Raw genomic sequence first — 6,628 nt, forward strand, 5'->3', positions numbered from 1 at the left:
GTGTGGAGGCTGGTAAGCATTGAGATGACAGAGAGGACTCTAACCATTTTTATTAATTAAAGTGTCAGTGCAATACCGATGTTGGTTTAACAGCAGTCAAATCAGAATCCACTAAGAAGTGACTTTAACTACGAATTAAACTTTCATTTCAACATATTTTCTAATCTGGAAGGCAGTTGCAGCTTTTAATCCTTCCGATGCCGAGTTAGAAAGGAAAGGGCCCGAGAGCGGCTCAGCCCCCCGTGCTTTGCCCCGTGACACCCAGCAGCGACGAGACGCGGAGCTCCTTCGGGACGCCGCCAAGGAGCTGAAAGGCGCAGGCACGCACCGGAGAGCAGCGGCGGCAGCGGCGGGGAGAGGGGAAGGAGAAGGGAAGCAGAGGGGAAGCAGAGGGGAAGGAGCGCTCGGAGCGCGGGGGGCGGGGCGCGGGGCCGGGGGCGACGGATCTCCCCGCGGAGCCGCCCGGCGGGAGTCCCATGGCGGAACCAGCGAAACCAGTTATCTGGCGACAATTTGCATATTTATGGAGCCTCCCGCCGTTCTCCCTGATTACTTCACTGGCAGAAAAGGTAACAGAAAAAAATATATAGCCCCCCCCACACCCTTACCCAACCCCCCCCTAAAAAAAAAAAATCCGGGAAAAAAGAATGGTACGTACACGGTGGCTCTGAGACAAGAGCGATCTTTGTAAAGCCCGGGGCAGGAAATCTGTTTACCGAACAGTTTTCTGGAAGCGGAGTTATCAGTTTCTTTAAGATCCAAGGCTGAAGATGTGAGGTCCGTGAGTAGGTGCAAACTGCTTGAGAAACGCAGTGCTCATGGCAGGGGAAAACAATTAGTCTGGTCATATTCACCGAAAACTCACATCTAAGGAGGAGACAATCCTGGGAGAACGGGAAAGGCATTCAATAAACACTTTAAAAGTATATTGTCATGGTACGTGTTTTTTAGTCCCACTCATAAGCAACGTGCGAAAGTGCAGCACGGCTTTGAATAGAAAAGCTAATTTCTAGAGAAATATTAGAAATAGAGAAAATTTCGTGTTTATTGGCTCTAAGCACAACGGCTGTTTGAGGCACACCTCGGCTCCCAGGCACTTTTGACCTTTCTCGCAGGAACGGTCGCAGCTGTTGTGCCCATCCTCTGCATCGCACACCTCCAGCTCTGGGCAGCAGAAGTGCAATGCCAGGAGCTGCGCTGCTCCTCGTCCCCCGAACACATCGCTGTGTGGATCACGGTGCTCCACGTTGCTGGGGTGTAAATGTGCGTGTGATTGCAGTGCACGACATTGTTGGGGTGTCGAGGCACTGCGTGATTACAGCAGACTGCATCACTACTGCAACGTTCAGACCAAACTTCTCACTGACACAGATAGGAAACAGCCTGAACGCCTGGCAACGCGACACAGCCTGCATTTCCCTTGCATTTACCCACAGCAACAAGCAACTGCAATGAGAGACTTGTTTCAGCACACAGTCTCTCTCTTTGTGTTTACATTTGTTTCTCTACAGGTATGCAGAAACTTAATACAATAGAGCAAGGTAAAGTTTAAATTATGAATACATTAATTTCAGTATGGTAATATCAAACATTGCGCATTTTTTGATTTACGTATTTAATTTCCCTTGCTTCTTTTTTTTTTTCTTTTTTTCTTTTCACTGCCGGGAAATAGTTGCTCACCAAACAATAGCATTAGCACAATAACTCCTAGCATTCAGACTTACTGTACATCAGCTTTCTGTGTTAATACTATACGATACACTTGCATGTTATTCTAATTGAGTGAAATCTTATTCATACTGGCAGTGGAAGGCGTTCTTTTCACTGCAGTCAGAATTCATACCGTACTGTAAAAATTATATGTGCTGATAATAACAAATGGTGGCAAAACTATCCAAACTGCTCGAAGAAGTGTGCTTGTATCATGCTTTATTCACCATCACTCTCACTGTGCCTCAGCACAACATCTTTCCGCACAGCTCTGAGCTATATAATTCTATATCATTATGACTACAGGGAGTTGCATTAAAATATTTCAATTAAGCTGAAATTTTGCACACAGAGATGCACAGGATAAATATGGCAAAGAAAAAAACCCACAGCAAAGCTTGTTTTGTTTTTAAATGCAGAAGATCTCTGCTATCTCAACAATTCTTTGTTTTCCATCTAAATGGAGTCTCACACAAATGGTCCCATGTTCTCGATAGCACATGTATTTCTTCTTTGCTGAACCTAAAGGGTAAAATTAAATGTAATCTATAACAGTAATACAAAATTAATATTGAGAACGATGATGTGAAATTTCAGTTAAATGCATTGTTAATAACTAAAAGCTGAAGTTCAAAAAACCCACCTAATAGAGTTTATTTCCAAACGACGATTGGACACCAGTTTAACAGAATACTTGGCCACATGCTTACTGCACACGTGGAGTACAGCTGATGTGTCAGATATGCGTACAGGTTTTTCAGTATCCAAGTCCAAGCAAATTCCTCAGGCATGGGATGCACTGAGCAACATTAGAGAAAAAAATCCTTTCCACTGTACTCTCCATTCCTGCTGTCACTCAAGCCAGATGTGCTGGGGAGTGTGCAAATGGACGGAATCTTTCCACATATTGTGTAGAAAACCTAATTCCTCCGTGGAATTTTTTTTTTTTAGATCACTGACACTTGTATTGGGTGACTCCATTTTATGAATTAGTTTTGTTATCTTAGAATTCTTATTTAATTTGATGAAAGTGTGATTGGGTTTATTTTCCAAGACAAAATGTTTGCAATTCCACTCCTCCTTCCCGCCGCATCTAGAATGGAGCTTTCTAAATTTCCTGTTAGCCCAAGCTCATATCACCCCTTGGGTCTGTTCTTTCAGGGAAGCATGAAAAGCTCATCATGATGATCCTGAGAGAAGACTGATCTTAAACAACTGCTGTTTGAAAAGATTGGTGCTGCCCCATGTATTTCATTTGGCCAGGAGCAGACCAACTCTTCCCATCTTGCCTGTACTTTCTTGCCAGTTGGCAGACACTTTGAAGTGACTGTATGCCATTGCTTTTAAACCTTGGGCTGCACTCCTGCTAACTTGTGGGGGTGATACATACATACATACAGAACAGTGGTTGCTGGCACCAGTGCCTGTCACATAGCAGGGAAATAACTCCAGCTGCAGTGAACTGGAACCAGGAAACAAATTTATTGTTACCATGCCTTGATGCCAGGCACTGGTGACTGCTGTCCATTCTTAAAGTTGCAGGTCAAGCCCCACAGCCAAGAGCTGCGAAGAGCCAGACTCAGCTTCCTCCTGCCTTGAGTCTTACCAGGAGTTTGCTGGGAGCTTGGCTCAGCTTTTTTTACCCATGCAGCATCCTCCCTGAGATCAATGTCTGCTAGGCCAGCAGGTTATGCCTGCCTGCCTGTGGCTTAAGCTGGCCATAATTCCTGGCCTTGGGCTAGCTAGGGATCTCCCCAAACTTAGCAGCTAAAGTCAGAAAACCAATTAGAAAGACACTTGGGTCAATAACATAAGCTTAAAGAGTGACCTGCTTAGATAAACAGATGACTTGGTGTCTCAAAGGATAGTGTTCACGCTTTGCAAACATTTACAAGGTTGGCAGAGAAATGTTTTGGGGTCTGGCTCCACTAGAGCAGCCTGTTCATGGTCTGTGGCTCATCTTGCTGGCCTCGGGCTTGCCAGTATTTTCTGCTAGGGTCAAAGAAAATTCCAAGTTTGCAGCCTTCCCCAGATGTGCATGGCTTAGAGTGATCTCAAGTGATAAAAAGTGTCTCTGAGCCACAGAGGTTTGGAATAGCAGAAAGTATTACTGAGAGCAATTTTAAGGAAAATTCTTTGTACACAAAGCCATACTTAAGACCAGTGCTCGAAGTCAAGTGGCTGATGTCTTTCAAAGTGCAGTCATGATGACTGCTCTGATCCTAAGGTGCACATGGGACTCACTTCCACACATTTTGGGGGAAGAAAATGTCCCCAAAAAATGTTAAGTTCCCAAAAAAATGTTAACAAGGAAAACCAAGTGACCAATGCAATGACGTATTTTTTCCTGTCCCTTGCTATCCTTACTGCATGTATAGCTAATGGAGGTGACCTGCTCACTGTTCTATAGTGCACCAGAACTGCTGCAGGTGGCTGGATCAGCAAACACCTACCTTTTCCAGCACCGTGGTGTGAGCAGGTCTGATAGCCAGTCACCATGGGACCGAGGGACACAGCAGACACAATGGATGTGTTTTAGCTCCCTTCTGTCTGAGGCATTTGTATTCTGTTTATCTTACATATTCTGAGATAGATTGTCACACTTCTTCTACACGATCTCTGTCTGTATATGTGTACACATGGATGTGTAAGAGTGACACGTGTGCCCCACGTGTGTTGCTGTACAGTTTTTATGCATGTACCTATACATGTGCTGTTCAATATGGAGATTCAAAAGAGCTAGAAGTACCACATTCATACCCTAGATGTCAGTAAAAGAAAAAACATTAGAACCCATTAAAATCATTTCATAAAGGCCTCTGAATCAAGCAATGGGTTTGCCAATTATTCATAAGGTAATTCCCTATTTGGACTGGCAGTTTGAGTCCCAAGTTTCAGCTCAATCAAATTTACACAGCCCAAGTTATAACCTCTTCAAGATGGGGATTGTAACAGGAACACTGACAGACCTTAACTACTGTGCCTCTTTAGTAATGAAAACTCTGCTACTTCTCTCATACCGTGGCTGCTGATATTGCTATAATTAAGATCATATGGATTCACACTGTACATCGATTCTAAACCCACGGTGCCTTGGCTCGAAGCTTAGGATACAAGTTGTCAGGGGCATGTTACATGCTTACTTACAAGAATAGGAGAATATAAATAAAATACAAAATAACTAATAGTAAAGTAACTTCTGGAGTAGTGAAAACTAAAACCAGACTTTGGCCAAAATGAAACATTAGATTAAAAGTGAGCGTTACAAAGGTTACTGGCGTCCTTTGTAACTAGTGCCTCCCCGCCTGCCTACCCACCGGCACAAGGATGTGTACACTTAGAGGAGGGACACTCATCCCAAGTGCTTTGTGCCATTCATTTTACAGCCATCCCTAGACAACCCAGTCAAGGTTCAGGGCTCCACTATGCCCAGTGCTGTGCAAGCAGGGGCAGGCTGACAACCCAGACATCTCTGTAACCTCTGGAAAAACTCTCCTCAAGTTCAGCACTTTGTTCTGGATCCTGTCTAGAACAGCCCATAACAAAATCTTTTGGTCACCTGATGCTCATATGCATCATATGTGTGATCCTGCACAGACTCGCTGCTGTGTGTGCTGTGCTTGCTAGTATGCTAGTACGCTTGCAAGATCAGAGCTTATTTTGAGCCTTTAGTAAAAAGCAAAAGAAAAGAAAACAAAAACAATAACAAAAAAGGAGAAAACAGAAAGCAGTCTGCCCACGTTCCTCGCCCTGCAGTACCAATGTACATGCCATTTATTGGACACGCGAGTCCTCTGCTCATTCATGGGGAGTCAGCTTGGTGCGATAAGAGTTCCACCCAAGGCGCCTCTGCCTGATTGAGGCTATCACTTGGTGAGGAGGGTGCCTGTGATACTGGCCGTTATGTAACACATGGCTTGGGAGGACTGGCATTGTTCTGGAATTTGTGTTTGGTTCTAATGCTTCATTCTGAGCTGGCAAGTGAGAACACTGCCATGAATGAATGACAGTTGGAGCTGTGAAGTGGGAACATTTGCCCACCAAAGTTCCGGAACTCACCTGCTACCAAGTCTGCAGCTAAATCAGCAGACAGGCAGGGATGGCAGCATGCAGCACACACTGCATCGTGCTCCTCCGGGCCTCAGCGCCACACAGGGACCATGTGCCTGTCTGTAAGAGGGAGGGAGACCACACTTCCCCATCTGAGGCAGTCCCTTTATACAGCAGCCTCCAGGCTCCGCTGGAAGAAAGGACCATGCTGCTGTTTCCAGGGCTGAGGCACCGGAGACACACAGACAGTCTTGGCAGGTGTCTTGGGGCTCTGGTCTGCAAGGGGCAGGATGTGAGCCAGCTGAGGGGCTGCAGCATGTGGACAGCTCTTCCTGAGGCTGGCACACTCCCAGGTGAATGTGACAACCCTATGGCTCCAGCGCCAACCTCTGGGCTTGCCCGCACATGGCTAGGATAATAAAACATTTTCCCAAGACTGCTCTGGAGCCAGGAGTCCATACCAAGGAGTGGATAATCTGGCTGGGGTGAGGCACAGCGGCAGGATGGCACGGTAGGGGAGGGCCGTGTCTGAGAGGGAGGTGACACACGAGTGCGTGCCAGTCCTCGCAGCCCTTTTGCTGGGCTGTCTTTAGCGCTTGCCCAGTTTTGTTCCCACTCGTCCTTCTGCCTGCCGCATTTCCACAACTAGCAGCCTGTGAAAGATTTTGGCTGTGTTTAAGTGCTGCGTCCATGAGCGTGACTGAGCAGTGTCGTCACTTTGTGCAGTAGGTACGGTGCGGACTGACCACGTGCCACGTGCCCGGGCGGCGTACAGGGGATGCTGTGCGAAGGGCAGCGCCTGCGGCTCCCCAGCTCCTCCTTCCCCGGGGGCCGCTGCCCGCTGGACCCCCGCCACCGCTGCCTCTCC

This window comes from Meleagris gallopavo, chromosome 2, assembly GCF_000146605.3.
Source record: "Meleagris gallopavo isolate NT-WF06-2002-E0010 breed Aviagen turkey brand Nicholas breeding stock chromosome 2, Turkey_5.1, whole genome shotgun sequence".
In the NCBI taxonomy this organism is placed as follows: domain Eukaryota; kingdom Metazoa; phylum Chordata; class Aves; order Galliformes; family Phasianidae; genus Meleagris; species Meleagris gallopavo.